We start from the raw sequence: 15,497 nt of genomic DNA, 5'->3' as shown, positions 1-15,497 counted from the left end.
GTGAGGTCAGTCGAGGGCCACAGGGCTCCAGCTAGGTCAGTTGAGGGCCAGGGGACAAGAATGAGGTCAGTCAAGGGCCAGAGAGCTCCAGTCAGGTCAGTCGAGGGCCACAGAGGGCTTCAGTGAGGTCAGTCGAGGCCAAGAGGCCTCAAGCGAGGTCAGTGGAGGGCCACAGGGCTCCAGCGAGGTCAGTCGAGAGCCAAAGGGCTCCAGCCAGGTCAGTCAAGTGCCAGAGAGCACCCGTGAAGTCAGTTTAGGGCCACAGGGCTCCAATGATGTCAGTCGAGGGCCACAGGGATCCATTGTATTCAGTCAAGGGCCAAAGGGATCCAGTGAGGTCTGTCGAGGGCCAGAGGCTCCAATGATGTCAGGCGAGGGCCACAGGGCTCCAGCGAGGTCAGTCAAGGGTCATATGGATCCAGTGAAGTCAGTTGAGGGCCACAGGGCTTCAGCCAGGTCATTCGAGGGCCAGAGGACTCCAGTGAGGTCTGTCGAGGGTCAGAGGCTCCAATGATGACAGGCGAGGGCCACAGGGCTCCAGCGAGGTCAGTCAAGGGTCATACGAATCCAGTGAAGTCGGTTGAGGGCCAGAGGGCTCCCGTGAAGTCAGTCAAGGGCCACAGGGATCAAATGAGTTCTTTCAAAGACCACAGAGCTCTAGGGAGGTCAGCTGAGGGTCACAGAGCTCCAGTGAGGTCAGTCAAGGGCCAGATGGCTGCAGTGATATCAGTTGAAGGCCACAAGGCTGCAGTGAGGTCAGTCAAGGGCCACAAGGCTCCAGCCAGGTCAGTCGAGGGCCACAGGGCTCTGGTGAGGTCAGTCGAGGGCTACAGGGCTCAAGCCAGGTCAGTCGAGGGCCAAAGGGCTCCAGTGAGGTCAGTCTGGGCAAGACGGCTCCAGTGCGGTCAGCAGAGGGCTCCAGCCAGGTCAGTTGAGGGCCAGGGGACAAGAGTGAGGTCAGTCGAGGGCCAGAGGGCTCCAGTGAGGTCAGTTGAGAGCCAGAGGGCTCCAGTGAGGTCAGTGGAGGGCCAGAGGGCTCCAGTGAGGTCAGTGGAGGGCCAGAGGGCTCCATCCAGGTCAGTCGAGGTGTACCGGATTTGCCAGAATGGTCCCGGTTTTCACCAGCTGTCCAGGAAATTTAGCTCATGTTTTTAGAGAGGGTCGACTGAAAACAGCGGGAGGAGCTTTTTTATGTTTTACAAAGCAGGGATAGTTAGCAGTTGTTTCAAGAAAGCAATTTAATTAACAGGCAAGCTACTAGGTTTAAAAATTGCATTTTATGTAGGTTCTGACTGTTATATAATTCTCTGGTGAGGAGCGCTGTCATTCTGTGCGCTCGCTTGAAGTAACATTTTAGTCCTTTTTCTATTTCAGTGAAAAGTCCCGGTTTTTGGCCTAAAAATTCTGGTCACCCTACACATGTATCCAAAAGCATTGACAAAAACCATTGACCCAAAAAAAAAAAAAAACACCCCCCAGATTAAGGAGAAGACAAATATCTCACATAGCACAGCAGTTAGGCAGGCATGCCACCCTAATATACTCTTTGCCTCCCACTCCAAAATTGCCTACAAGCTATCTAAATACTCCTTAGCTTTTATCTCTGATAAAAAAAATGAGTTTGACCCCCCACTGTAACCTTAAGTCTTGCTGGGTTGTTCAGATAGGCCTGGGCATTTTTATCTTGAAACGATTTAATAAGCTGGCGAAGACGCCAGCGCCTTTCAACCGTAGTGTGACAGTAATCAGGGCGTACAAAATATGAGATATCTCCTCCTACTCTCTTGGCCTCTGGTCTTGCCTTCTCATATATCAACTGTCGTAATAGGTAATTACCCACATAGACCAAGACTGCCCTTGGGAAGGCTCCCTCCCTCCCTGGTTGCTTCTGCACAAAGGGAAATCGGTGCACACTTTGTACCTCAGTATGCCAGTGCCAGTCTTTTAACTCCAGTAGAGTATCCTTAAACAGGGTCAACATATATTCCCGAATGTCCCCACCCTCGACCCCCTCAGGAATGCCTAGTACTCGAAGATTGTTTCGCCGCTGGCGATTCTCAAATTCTTCAAGTTTCCAGTTTATGTCAATCAACTGTGCTTCATGGGATTCATTTTTCATCAGAGTAGACGATATCTCCGCCTCTGCTGTAACAATTCGCGATTCCATCTCCGTTACACGCGCCCCAATTGCACTGCATGTTTTGGACAATTTTCTTGCCACACCCTGAAATTTTATTAGGGCGGTCTGCCCTTTACGCCCTGTTGGACCTGTCAGCCCTAGGGTGGTCTCCCCATCTATTTTTGATCGCGCCTCCTTTTTTCCACCCTCATTTTGATGTTGGACTTAGGTCTCCGGGCGCCTTTTCATTGTCAATCAGTGTTAAGGTGCAGGTGCTCCCTTCTCCCAAGATGGCTGCCACAGGCCCCTGCTACTGCAGAGTGGTCTTCATTAGTAGCACCCTAGCTGCCAGGAGCTGGCTGGGACCCCACAACAATGTTGCAACACCAGCCCGCCTTTTTTGTCCCATAGGTAGAATGGGGAAGCTCCTGGAATGTGCTGGAACCTTCTAGAAGGGAGGTGTGGTTTTACTTTTGCCGCCTTGGCTAGAGGTCATCTGACCTAGGGCTACTTAAGGGAGGGAGGGAACTTTTTCTAGTCAGTTGGCCAGTGGGGTAAAGCAGAGCTGGAGAATCCACGCAGTAGTTTTAGGCGGTAGGGCCTAGCCAGGGACTTATGCCTCTGAGAGTGACAGGATTTAGGTGCTGCCTCTTAAGTGAGTGAGGGATCCTGTAAAGCCCACTGATCTTGCCCAGCAGTAGGAGGACCCAGGGAACCTCTGCCCAGCCGACTAGGAAGGACCTAGTCGCCAACTCAATCCCTACCCCCCAGGAACAGAACCCCCCAAGGGCGCCAGAGACATCTGCGCCATCAAGAATTCAGGTAGCAACTGAATGCAGAAACTGAATGCTGAAACCTCATGTCACGACGACATACTGAAACTGAATGCTGAGACTGCATGCCAGAACTGACAACTGAAACTTTATGCCAAAGCTGATTGCGGAAGTGCTCGGGATCAACCAGGTTCCAGCGCTGAGACCCCTGCACTCCCTGACCTGGCCTGGGATCCCCTGCATCCATCCCCGTTGAGCGCGGAGTTCTCCCGCTTAATTTGACCCCCCCCTTGGAGTGCGGGGACCAGAGCGTGCTCACCGCTGCGGCCCAGAAGCCTGAAGTGTGCATCATCACCCCTCATCGTGTCGAGGCCCGCGGAGAAGCCCGGGGCCCCGTCGCTGCCGTCGCAGCTGCTGGGGAAGGTGTGTGGGGCCGTGGCCTGCCCCCGTCGCGGAAGGACCGACTGCGGAGTTCGGAGCTGGTTGGGACGCCTCAAGACGTCGAGATCAAGGTAAGCCCGGGAGGCTTGGGCCGGACCCGGTGCGCCCCCTACAGGCCGGGAGCAGCACCACACCCTGAGACCCTGGTTCCCCTCCGTGGGAGTCCCCCCTCCCCTCAAGACTTTTGACACCCTGCCGAGGGATTGCCCCTCGTCTCCGAAACTGTCGAGCAGCGTTGTGCCCCACGAACTGCACCGAAGTACTTGAAGCTCGATTAATGCGAGTAGCGCTATGTTCGCAGGCTGGGCTCGGAAGTGTTCCATGCTTAATTATTACGAGTAACGCTATGTTTGCAGGCTTTGCTCTGAAGTGCCCGATGCTTCATTATTGCGGTTAACGCTATGTTCGCAGGCTTTGCTCAGAAGTGTTTAATGCACAATTATTACGAGTAACGCTGTGTTGGTAAGCTTTGCTCAGAAGTGTTCGATGCGTACTTATTACGAGTAACGCTGTGTTGGTAAGCTTTGCTCTAAAGTGTTCAAGGCTCCATTATTACGAGTAACGCTGTGTTGGTAAGCTTTGCTCAGAAGTGTTCGATGCGTACTTATTACGAGTAACGCTGTGTTGGTAGGCTTTGCTCTAAAGTGTTCAAGGCTCAATTATTACGAGTAACGCTGTGTTGGTAAGCTTTGCTCTAAAGTGTTCAAGGCTCCATTATTACGAGTAACGCTGTGTTGGTAAGCTTTGCTCTAAAGTGTTCAATGCTCCATTATTACGAGTAACGCTGTGTTGGTAAGCTTTGCTCTAAAGTGTTCAATGCTCCATTATCACGAGTAACGCTGTGTTGGTAAGCTTTGCTCTAAAGTGTTCAATGCTCAATTATTACGAGTAACGCTGTGTTGGTAAGCTTTGCTCAGAAGTGTTCGATGCGTACTTATTACGAGTAACGCTGTGTTGGTAAGCTTTGCTCTAAAGTGTTCAAGGCTCCATTATTACGAGTAACGCTGTGCTGGTAGGCTTTGCTCTAAAGCGGTCAAGGCTCCAGTATTACGAGTAACGCTGTGTTCGCAGGCTCTGCTCGGGAGTGTTCGAAGCTCAATTAGTACGAGTAACGCTGTGTCCGCAGGCTCTGCTCACCAGGATTCACGGCGCACTTATCACGAGTAGCGCTGGGTTCTAGAGCGCTGTTCCAGATTGTATCAGGTACTCCCTACAGCACTGTTATGGTTGATGGGCGCAACAAATGCTAATGAATTGCATATTTACATCTGATGAATTGCATTTACCGTTAATGAATTGCACTTACATATAATGAACTGCATTTACCTCTGATGAATTGCAGTTACCGTTAATGAACTGCATTGACATCTAATGAATTGCAGTTACCGTTAATGAATTGCACTTACATATAATGAACTGCATTTACCTCTGATGAATTGCAGTTACATATACTGAACTGTCTTTATGCCTATCTGCTTGGATAAACTTGAGTTGTTGCATAAACCCTACAGTGTGGCGTCCCTTATTGTGTGCGTTCCCTGCTTCAGAGGATGTGTGTGTTGTATGGTCGCTTTACACAGAAGCCTTTGGGTGCCCAGCCGCTCGAGTCACGTTACCCCCTTAGGGCTTGGTGACCCCAGGTCTTACATTGTTGGCGAGCGGTGGGATAAGGACCTGTGACCATACAGCACCCTTCCGTGAAGCGGAGGGCGCCACAATTAAACGCCTATTGTTTTAAGCTCTGCAACTGTTATTGCTGCATGTATTGATTCCACTGTCCAGACTGAGGGTGTAAAATCCTGGTTAGCTGGTAACTGTCACCCAGATCCTAGGAATTTGTTTCTTCTTCCTTAGTATCTAGGTCCCCACCTGTCACGATGGAATTCCGGTTAGCTGACCTCGAGGGGTACACTGTAAAGCAACTGAGAGAGTTCGGGCAGGGGATGGGGGTGCCTGGGGTGCGGAAGGCCAAAGGACCGGAACTCCGCACCGCCTTAAGGGCATGGGTAGAGGCCCACCCAGAAGGGAGAGAGGATGAGGGACAGGAGGCGCCAGATGCACCTCAGGAGGAGAGCGCCCAGGAAGTACTAGACATACTAAATGTAGATGTGTCTGAAAATGTGCCCCCAGGGAGACGTTCTGGGGCCAGTAGTAGGACAGGGTCTAGTAGGAGCACGTCTCCAAAGGAGTATGAGGACAGGAGGGAGGAGAGGCAGTTAAAATGGGAGCTAGCGAAATTGGAACATGAGAGAGAGAGAGAAAGAGAAAACAAGAGATGGGCAATGGAGGAAAAGAAGCTGGCGCACAAGCTTCAGCTGAAGGAGTTGGAGCTGCGCGCCCTCCAGATAAATGCGTCCAATAAGGACAATGGTGGCAGCGTACCAAGAGAGTCCCATGAGTCAAAATTTTATTTACCCAAAGAAGTCATTGCCAGCTACACAGTGGGGGACGATATTGCCAAATGGTTGGAGGCATACGAAGTGGCCTTGACCGCCCATGGGGTTCCCGAGAGCAATTGGGGAGGGGGCCTGTATTGCTATATACCTCCCAATGTCAGGGACACCCTGTTATACTTAGCCAAGGCGGATCAGGTCAGGTATGCCCCCATGAAAGAGGCCTTACTAAAGAAATTTGGTCTCAACCCCGAGAGGTATAGGCAGAAGTTCCGTGGCAGCCATAAGCTGTCCACACAGACGTGGGTGGATTTTTTTGACTATGCCCGTAAGGCACTAGATGGTTGGGTGCGTGGCAGCGAGGTTCAGGACTACCAAGGGTTGTACAATCTTTTTTTAAGGGAGCACCTCTTGGATAAGTGCTTTCCGGAGCTGCGCCAGCATCTGGTGGACCGCAAGTTAATGGATCCCCGTGAGCTTGCGGAGGAGGCAGATATTTGGGTGAGCACTCGGGTGTCTCACAAGGGCCCCGGGGGAGATGGCTCGAAAGGCGGACAGGGTTTCCCCCAGAAGAAAGAAGGGGGAGATAAAAAGGTGGAGTTCTCGAAAGGTCCCCAAAATAAGTTTGGGAAGGGAGTAGGAACCCCACCCCGGTCCAATTTCACAAAACCCACTTACCCTGACAGGAGTCAGCAGCCAAGGATTGTGAGGTGCTACGAATGTGGGGAGATTGGACACTACAAAGGAGATCCCAAGTGTCGCAAGCGACCCCCAGCCCCACCGGGCGGGAAGAGCCCCGGGGTAAGTAGTGTAGCGCTTGGGGTGGAGCTGCCCTTAGATAGGGAAGGGGAGTGGACAGGCCTGACCCTGGTTTCACTCGGGGATAGAGAGGTGGTCCCCGTAGTGTCCCTGCCCCCGAACACTGCTAAATACCAGCAGAGGGTGAGAGTTAACGGGGAGGAGGTGGAGGCTCTGAGGGACACAGGTGCCAGCATGACCACCGTAGTGAGGCGGCTGGTGTCCCCAGACCAAGTAGTCCCCGAGGAGTTCCATCCGGCCGTATTGGCTGACGGCAGTGTGAGTCACTATCCAGTGGCTCGTGTTCCATTTGAGTGGGGAGGAGTCAAAGGCCTACTAAGAGATGCGGTGAGCCCTGCCTTGCCTGTGGGGTGCTTGCTAGGGAACGACCTGGAGCACACCAAATGGAGATGTAGAGTTTCGAGCTCATACCGAGATGCTGGGATTACCAGGGTGAACTTGCGTAGTCACGCGGTCCATGGCTGCCCGGCATAGAACCCGCCCCGGGTTGGAGCCTGGAAGTATGGCCCAACCCAACGCCAAGTGTGGAGAGAAGAAGGTGGTAGAGGACACGCCCCGTGAGATGGATGGGGAGGCCGCAGGGGTGCCCCCGGAGTCCGCGGAGGTGGATGTCATTCCCGTGGGGGACTTGCCGACCCTTGCCGACTGGCATGTGGAAGGAGGACCTACCCGGGAGGAATTTTGTCAGGCACAAAGGGCATGCCCCACGCTTGAAGGCATGCGGCGACAGGCCGAAGCCCAAGTGGCCAGTCAGGAGATGGGAGGATATCATGTGTATTGGGAGGATGGCCTCCTATACAGTGAGCCCAAGGTGCCGGTACATGGATCTTCGAGGGCCATAGTGGTCCCCCAATGTTACCGGGCCTTCCTGCTGGAGTTAGCGCACAAGATATCCTTAGCCGGACATCTGGGCCAGGACAAAACCTTTGCGCGGTTGGTCCCACATTTTTATTGGCCCAGGATGAGGATTGCCTCAGACACCTTTTGTAAGACCTGTAAGTCTTGTCAGGCAAGTGGCAAGACTGGGACTAAATTGAAGGTCCCGTTGGAACCGCTACCGGTGGTCGGGACCCCTTTTGAGAGGGTCGGCATAGACATTGTTGGGCCGTTGGACCCTCCGACCGCAGTGGGACACCGGTTCATTCTGGTCTTGGCGGACCACGCCACTAGGTACCCAGAGGCTATCCCTCTGAGGACCATCACTGCACCGGTGGTGGCGCGGGCACTATTGGGGATTTTTACCCGAGTGGGATTCCCCAAGGTCGTGGTGTCGGACAGGGGCACGAATTTCATGTCGGCCTATATGCAGGCCATGTGGAAGGAGCGTGGAGTGACCTACCGGTTCTCCACTCCTTACCACCCCCAGACTAACAGGCTCGTAGAGCGCTTCAACAAATCCTTGAAAGGAATGATCCGGAGCCTGCCAGAGGGCTTGAGGCGTAAATGGGACGTCCTCCTCCCCTGCTTGTTGTTCTCCTACCGGGAGGTACCGCAGAAGGGAGTCGGGTTCAGCCCGTTTGAGTTGCTCTATGGACATCCCGTTAGGGGTCCCCTCAGTTTAGTGAAGGAGGGGTGGGAGAAGACTTCGCAGAAGCTTCCCTGTGACATTGTCAGCTACATGCTGGCGTTCCGCAGCCAGATGGCCAAGCTGTGGAAGGCGGCCTCAGAGAACCTAGAGACTAGCCAGACCGCTATGAAGGAGTGGTACGACCGCAACGCTCGGACGGTCGAGTTGGACATTGGACAGAAGGTGTGGGTCATGGAACCTGGGGAGCTTTGTGCCCTCCAGGACCGGTGGACTGGTCCGTATGACATTGTGGAGCGACGAGGCCAGACCACATACGTAGTGGATCTAAAGATCCCCCGACAGCCCCTGAGGGTATTCCACGTCAACCGCCTGAAGCCGCACCATGAGCGATCAGAGCTTGCTCTCCTTATGGTGACGGATGGGAGCGAAGAGGAAGAGAGTGAAGCTCTTCCTGACCTTCTAGCGGTACAGGAGAAGGATGGCTCGGTAGAAGGTGTAGTCCTTTCCCCATCCTTGACCCCAGAGCAACAGAGGGACTGCTGCCATGTCCTGGGACAGTTCGCCTCGTTGTTCTCCCTCACGCCTGGAATCACTCATCTGTGTACCCATGATGTGGACACAGGGGACACCCCCCCCGGTGAAGAACAAGTCTTACCGGCTCTCTGACCGAGTGAAGGATAGCATCCAGCGTGAGGTAGCCAAGATGTTGGAGCTGGGGGTGATAGAACCTTCCAGCAGCCCGTGGGCTAGTCCGGTGGTGTTGGTGCCGAAGGCGGCCCCACCGGGTACCACACCGGAACTTCGGTTTTGTGTGGACTACCGGGGGTTGAACTCTGTCACTAAGACAGATGCTCACCCCATCCCACGAGCGGACGAGCTGGTGGACCGGCTGGGACCAGCCCGGTACCTCAGCACCATTGACCTGACATCCGGATATTGGCAGATTGCCATGGCCGATGGAGCAAGGGAGAAGACCGCATTCTCCACCCCCGAGGGCAACTTTCAGTTCCGAGTGATGCCCTTTGGGCTCAAAAATGCCCCGGCCACATTCCAGCGGTTAGTGAATCAGGTACTATCTGGTCTGGAGTCCTTCTCAGCGGCATACCTGGATGACATAGCTGTCTTCAGCAGCACCTGGGAGGACCATCTGCAGCACCTCCAGGAGGTATTGCAGGCGCTGCAACGCGCTGGCCTAACACTTAAAGCCAGCAAGTGCCAGATTGGACAGGGATCTGTCGTGTACCTGGGACACGACACGAAGGTGCAACCCCTCCAGGCCAAAATAGAGACCATATTGGCTTGGGAGCCCCCCAAGACCCAAACAGAGATCCAAGCTTTCCTTGGCCTCACTGGGTATTACCCCCGGTTTGTCAAGGGATATGGTACCATCGTAACCCCCTTGACAGAATTGACATCGAAGAAGCAACCTTGCAAGGTTATATGGACAGCTGCTTGCCAGGAGGCATTTGACACACTGAAACATTCGATGTGTACTGCTCCAGTACTCGCAACTCCAGATTTCAGTAAGGAGTTCATTGTACAGACAGACGCCTCAGAGCACGGCATAGGTGCGGTGCTCTCGCAACTCAACGCCGAGGGCCAAGATCAACCAGTGGCCATCATATCGAGAAGACTCCTCCCTCGGGAACGGCGATGGAGCACCATTGAGAGAGAAGCCTTCGCGGTGGTCTGGGCTCTGAAGAAGTTGAGCCCATATCTCTTTGGAACTCACTTCCTCATTCAGACCGACCACCGGCCCCTTCGCTGGCTCATGCAGATGAGAGGCGAAAACCCCAAGTTGTTGAGGTGGTCCATTTCCCTACAGGGGATGGACTTTCGGGTGGAACATCGGCCCGGAGTTGACCACGCCAATGCTGACGGTCTCTCAAGGTTTTTCCGCCTTAGGGAAGAGAACTCCCTAGAGGTTGGGTAGCTCTCCCCTCTTTTGGCTGGGGGGGACGCGTGTTGGACCTGTCAGCCCTAGGGTGGTCTCCCCATCTATTTTTGATCGCGCCTCATTTTTTCCACCCTCATTTTGATGTTGGACTTAGGTCTCCGGGCGCCTTTTCATTGCCAATCAGTGTTAAGGTGCAGGTGCTCCCTTCTCCCAAGATGGCTGCCACAGGCCCCTGCTACTGCAGAGTGGTCTTCGTTAGTAGCACCCTAGCTGCCAGGAGCTGGCTGGGACCCCACAACAATGTTGCAACACCAGCCCGCCTTTTTTGTCCCATAGGTAGAATGGGGAAGCTCCTGGAATGTGCTGGAACCTTCTAGAAGGGAGGTGTGGTTTTACTTTTGCCGCCTTGGCTAGAGGTCACCTGACCTAGGGCTACTTAAGGGAGGGAGGGAACTTTTTCTAGTCAGTTGGCCAGTGGGGTAAAGCAGAGCTGGAGAATCCACGCAGGAGTTTTAGGCGGTAGGGCCTAGCCAGGGACTTATGCCTCTGAGAGTGACAGGATTTAGGTGCTGCCTCTTAAGTGAATGAGGGATCCTGTAAAGCCCACTTATCTTGCCCAGCAGTAGGAGGACCCAGGGAACCTCTGCCCAGCCTGACTAGGAAGGACCTAGTCGCCAACTCAATCCCTACACCCCAGGAACAGAACCCCCCAAGGGCGCCAGAGACATCTGCGCCATCAAGAATTCAGGTAGCAACTGAATGCAGAAACTGAATGCTGAAAACTCATGTCACGACGACATACTGAAACTGAATGCTGAGACTGCATGCCAGAACTGACAACTGAAACTTTATGCCAAAGCTGATTGCGGAAGTGCTCGGGATCAACCAGGTACCAGCGCTGAGACCCCTGCGCTCCCTGACCAGGCCTGGGATCCCCGGCATCCATCCCCATTGAGCGCGGAGTTCTCCCGCTTAATTTGACCCCCCCCCTTGGAGTGCGGGGACCAGAGCGCGCTCACCGCTGCGGCCCGGAAGCCTGAAGCGTGCATCATCACCCCTCATCGTGTCGAGGCCCGCGGAGAAGCCCGGGGCCCCGTCGCTGCCGTCGCAGCTGCTGGGGAAGGTGTGTGGGGCCGTGGCCTGCCCCCGTCGCAGAAGGACCGACTGCGGAATTCGGAGCTGGTTGGGACGCCTCAAGACATCGAGATCAAGGTAAGCCCGGGAGGCTTGGGCCGGACCTGGTGCGCCCCCCACAGACCGGGAGCAGCACCGCACCCTGAGACCCTGGTTCCCCTCCGTGGGAGTCCCCCCGTCCCCTCAAGACTTTTGACACCCCGCCGAGGGATTGCCCCTCGTCTCCGAGACTGTCGAGCAGCGTTGTGCCCCACGAACTGCACCGAAGTACTTGAAGCTCGATTAATGCGAGTAGCGCTATGTTTGCAGGCTTTGCTCTGAAGTGCCCGATGCTCCATTATTCCGGTTAACGCTATGTTCGCAGGCTTTGCTTGGAAGTGTTTAATGCCCAATTATTACGAGTAACGCTGTGTTGGTAAGCTTTGCTCGGAAGTGTTCGATGCGTACTTATTACGAGTAACGCTGTGTTGGTAAGCTTTGCTCGGAAGTGTTCGATGCGTACTTATTACGAGTAACGCTGTGTTTGCAGGCTTTGCTCTAAAGTGTTCAATGCTCCATTATTACGAGTACCGCTGTGTTGGTAGGCTTTGCTCTAAAATGTTCAATGCTCCATTATTACGAGTAACGCTGTGTTGGTAGGCTTTGCTCTAAAATGTTCAATGCTCCATTATTACGAGTAACGCTGTGTTGGTGGGCTTTGCTCTAAAATGTTCAATGCTCCATTATTACGAGTAACGCTGTGTTGGCAGACTTTGCTCTAAAATGTTCAATGCTCCATTATTACGAGTAACGCTGTGTTGGTAAGCTTTGCTCTAAAGTGTTCAATGCTCCATTATTACGAGTGACGCTGTGTTGGTAGGCTTTGCTCTAAAGTGTTCAATGCTCCATTAGTACGAGTAACGCTGTGTTGGTAAGCTTTGCTCTAAAGTGTACAATGCTCCATTAGTACGAGTAACGCTGTGTTGGTAAGCTTTGCTCTAAAGTGTTCAATGCTCCATTAGTACGAGTAACGCTGTGTTGGTAAGCTTTGCTCTACAGTGTTCAATGCTCCATTATTACAAGTAACGCTGTGTTGGTGGGCTTTGCTCTAAAGTGTTCAATGCTCCATTATTACGAGTAACGCTGTGTTGGTAAGCTTTGCTCTAAAGTGTTCAATGCTCCATTATCACGAGTAACGCTGTGTTGGTAAGCTTTGCTCTAAAGTGTTCAATGCTCAATTATTACGAGTAACGCTGTGTTGGTAAGCTTTGCTCTAAAGTGTTCAATGCTCAATTATTACGAGTAACGCTGTGTTGGTAAGCTTTGCTCTAAAGTGTTCAATGCTCCATTATTACGAGTGACGCTGTGTTGGTAAGCTTTGCTCTAAAGCGTTCAATGCTCCATTATTGCGAGTAACGCTGTGTTGTTGGGTTTGCTCTAAAATGTTCAATGCTCCATTATTACGAGTAACGCTGTGTTGGCAGACTTTGCTCTAAAATGTTCAATGCTCCATTATTACGAGTAACGCTGCGTTGGTAGGCTTTGCTCTAAAGTGTTCAATGCTCCATTATTACGAGTAACGCTGTGTTGGTAAGCTTTGCTCTAAAGTGTTCAATGCTCAATTATTACGAGTAACGCTGTGTTGGTAAGCTTTGCTCTAAAGTGTACAATGCTCCAATATTACGAGTAACGCTGTGTTGGTAAGCCTTGCTCTAAAGTGTTCAATGCTCCATTAGTACGAGTAACGCTGTGTTGGTAGGCTTTGCTCTGAAGTGTTCAATACACCATTAGTACAAGTAACGCTGTGGTGGTAAGCTTTGCTCTAAAGTGTTCAATGCTCCATTATCACGAGTAACGCTGTGGTGGTAAGCTTTGCTCTAAAGTGTTCAATGCTCCATTATCACGAGTAACGCTGTGTTGGTAAGCTTTGCTCTAAAGTGTTCAATGCTCCATTATCACGAGTAACGCTGTGTTGGTAAGCTTTGCTCTAAAGTGTTCAATGCTCCATTATTACGAGTAACGCTGTGTTGGTAAGCTTTGCTCTAAAGTGTACAATGCCCCATTATTACGAGTAACGCTGTGTTGGTAAGCTTTGCTCTAAAGTGTTCAATGCTCCAATATTACGAGTAACGCTGTGTTGGTAAGCCTTGCTCTAAAGTGTTCAATGCTCCATTAGTACGAGTAACGCTGTGTTGGTAGGCTTTGCTCTGAAGTGTTCAATGCTCCATTATTACGAGTAACGCTGTGTTGGTAGGCTTTGCTCTAAAGTGTTCAATGCTCCATTATTACGAGTAACGCTATGTTCGCAGGCTTTGCTCTAAAGTGTTCAAGGCTCCAGTATTACGAGTAACGCTGTGTTGGTAAGCTTTGCTCTGAAGTGTTCAATGCTCCATTATTACGAGTAACTCTGTGTTCGCAGGCTTTGCTCTGAAGTGTTCAATGCTCCATTATTACGAGTAGCACTATGTTCGCAGGCTTTGCTCTGAAGTGTTCAATGCTCCATTATTACGAGTAACTCTGTGTTCGCAGGCTTTGCTCTGAAGTGTTCAATGCTCCATTATTACGAGTAACGCTGTGTTGGTAGGCTTTGCTCTAAAGTGTTCAATGCTCCATTATTGCGAGTAACGCTGTGTTGGTAGGCTTTGCTCTGAAGTGTTCAATACTCCATTATTACGAGTGACGCTGTGTTGGTAAGCTTTGCTCTAAAGCGTTCATTGCTCCATTATTACGAGTAACGCTGTGTTGGTAAGCTTTGCTCTAAAGCGTTCAATACTCCATTATTACGAGTAACGCTGTGTTGGTAAGCTTTGCTCTAAAGCGTTCAATGCTCCATTATTACGAGTAACGCTGTGTTGGTAAGCTTTGCTCTAAAGTGTTCAATGCTCCATTATTACGAGTGACGCTGTGTTGGTAAGCTTTGCTCTAAAGTGTTCAATACTCCATTATTACGAGTGACGCTGTGTTGGTAAGCTTTGCTCTAAAGTGTTCAATGCTCCATTATTACGAGTGACGCTGTGTTGGTAAGCTTTGCTCTACAGTGTTCAATGCTCCATTATTGCGAGTAACGCTGTGTTGGTGGGCTTTGCTCTAAAGCGTTCAATGCTTCCATATTACGAGTAACGCTGTGTTGGTGGGCTTTGCTCTAAAGCGTTCAATGCTCCATTATTACGAGTAACGCTGTGTTGGTGGGCTTTGCTCTAAAGCGTTCAATGCTCAATTATTACGAGTAACGCTGTGTTGGTAAGCTTTGCTCTAAAGCGTTCAATGCTCCATTATTACGAGTAACGCTGTGTTGGTAAGCTTTGCTCTAAAGCGTTCGATGCTCCATTATTACGAGTAACGCTGTGTTGGTAAGCTTTGCTCTAAAGCGTTCGATGCTCCATCATTACGAGTAACGCTGTGTTGGTAAGCTTTGCTCTAAAGCGTTCGATGCTCCATTATTACGAGTAACGCTGTGTTGGTAAGCTTTGCTCTAAAGCGTTCGATGCTCCATTATTACGAGTAACGCTGTGTTGGTAAGCTTTGCTCTAAAGCGTTCGATGCTCCATTATTGCGAGTAACGCTGTGTTGGTAGGCTTTGCTCTAAAGTGTTCGATGCTCCATTATTACGAGTAACGCTGTGTTGGTAAGCTTTGCTCTAAAGCGTTCAATGCTCCATTATTACGAGTAACGCTGTGTTGGTAAGCTTTGCTCTAAAGCGTTCAATGCTCCATTATTACGAGTAACGCTGTGTTGGTAAGCTTTGCTCTAAAGCGTTCAATGCTCCATTATTACGAGTAACGCTGTGCTGGTAGGCTTTGCTCTAAAGCGTTCAATGCTCCATTATTACGAGAAACGCTGGGTTGGTAAGCTTTGCTCTAAAGCGTTCAATGCTCCATTATTACGAGTAACGCTGTGTTGGTAAGCTTTGCTCAGAAGTGTTTAATGCACAATTATTACGAGTAACGCTGTGTTGGTAAGCTTTGCTCAGAAGTGTTCGATGCGTACTTATTACGAGTAACGCTGTGTTGGTAAGCTTTGCTCTAAAGTGTTCAAGGCTCCATTATTACGAGTAACGCTGTGTTGGTAAGCTTTGCTCTAAAGCGTTCAATGCTCCATTATTACGAGTAACGCTGTGTTGGTAGGCTTTGCTCTAAAGCGTTCAATGCTCCATTATTACGAGTGACGCTGTGTTGGTAAGCTTTGCTCAGAAGTGTTCGATGCGTACTTATTACGAGTAACGCTGTGTTGGTAAGCTTTGCTCTAAAGCGGTCAAGGCTCCAGTATTACGAGTAACGCTGTGTTCACAGGCTCTGCTCTGGAGTGTTCGAAGCTCACTTAGCACGAGTAACGCTGTGTCCGCAGGCTCTGCTCACCAGGATTCACGGCGCACTTATCACGAGTAGCGCTGGGTTCTAGAGCGCTGTTCCAGATT

This window comes from Triturus cristatus, chromosome 8 (genome assembly GCF_964204655.1).
Source record: "Triturus cristatus chromosome 8, aTriCri1.1, whole genome shotgun sequence".
In the NCBI taxonomy this organism is placed as follows: domain Eukaryota; kingdom Metazoa; phylum Chordata; class Amphibia; order Caudata; family Salamandridae; genus Triturus; species Triturus cristatus.
This window is presented reverse-complemented; position numbering follows the sequence as displayed.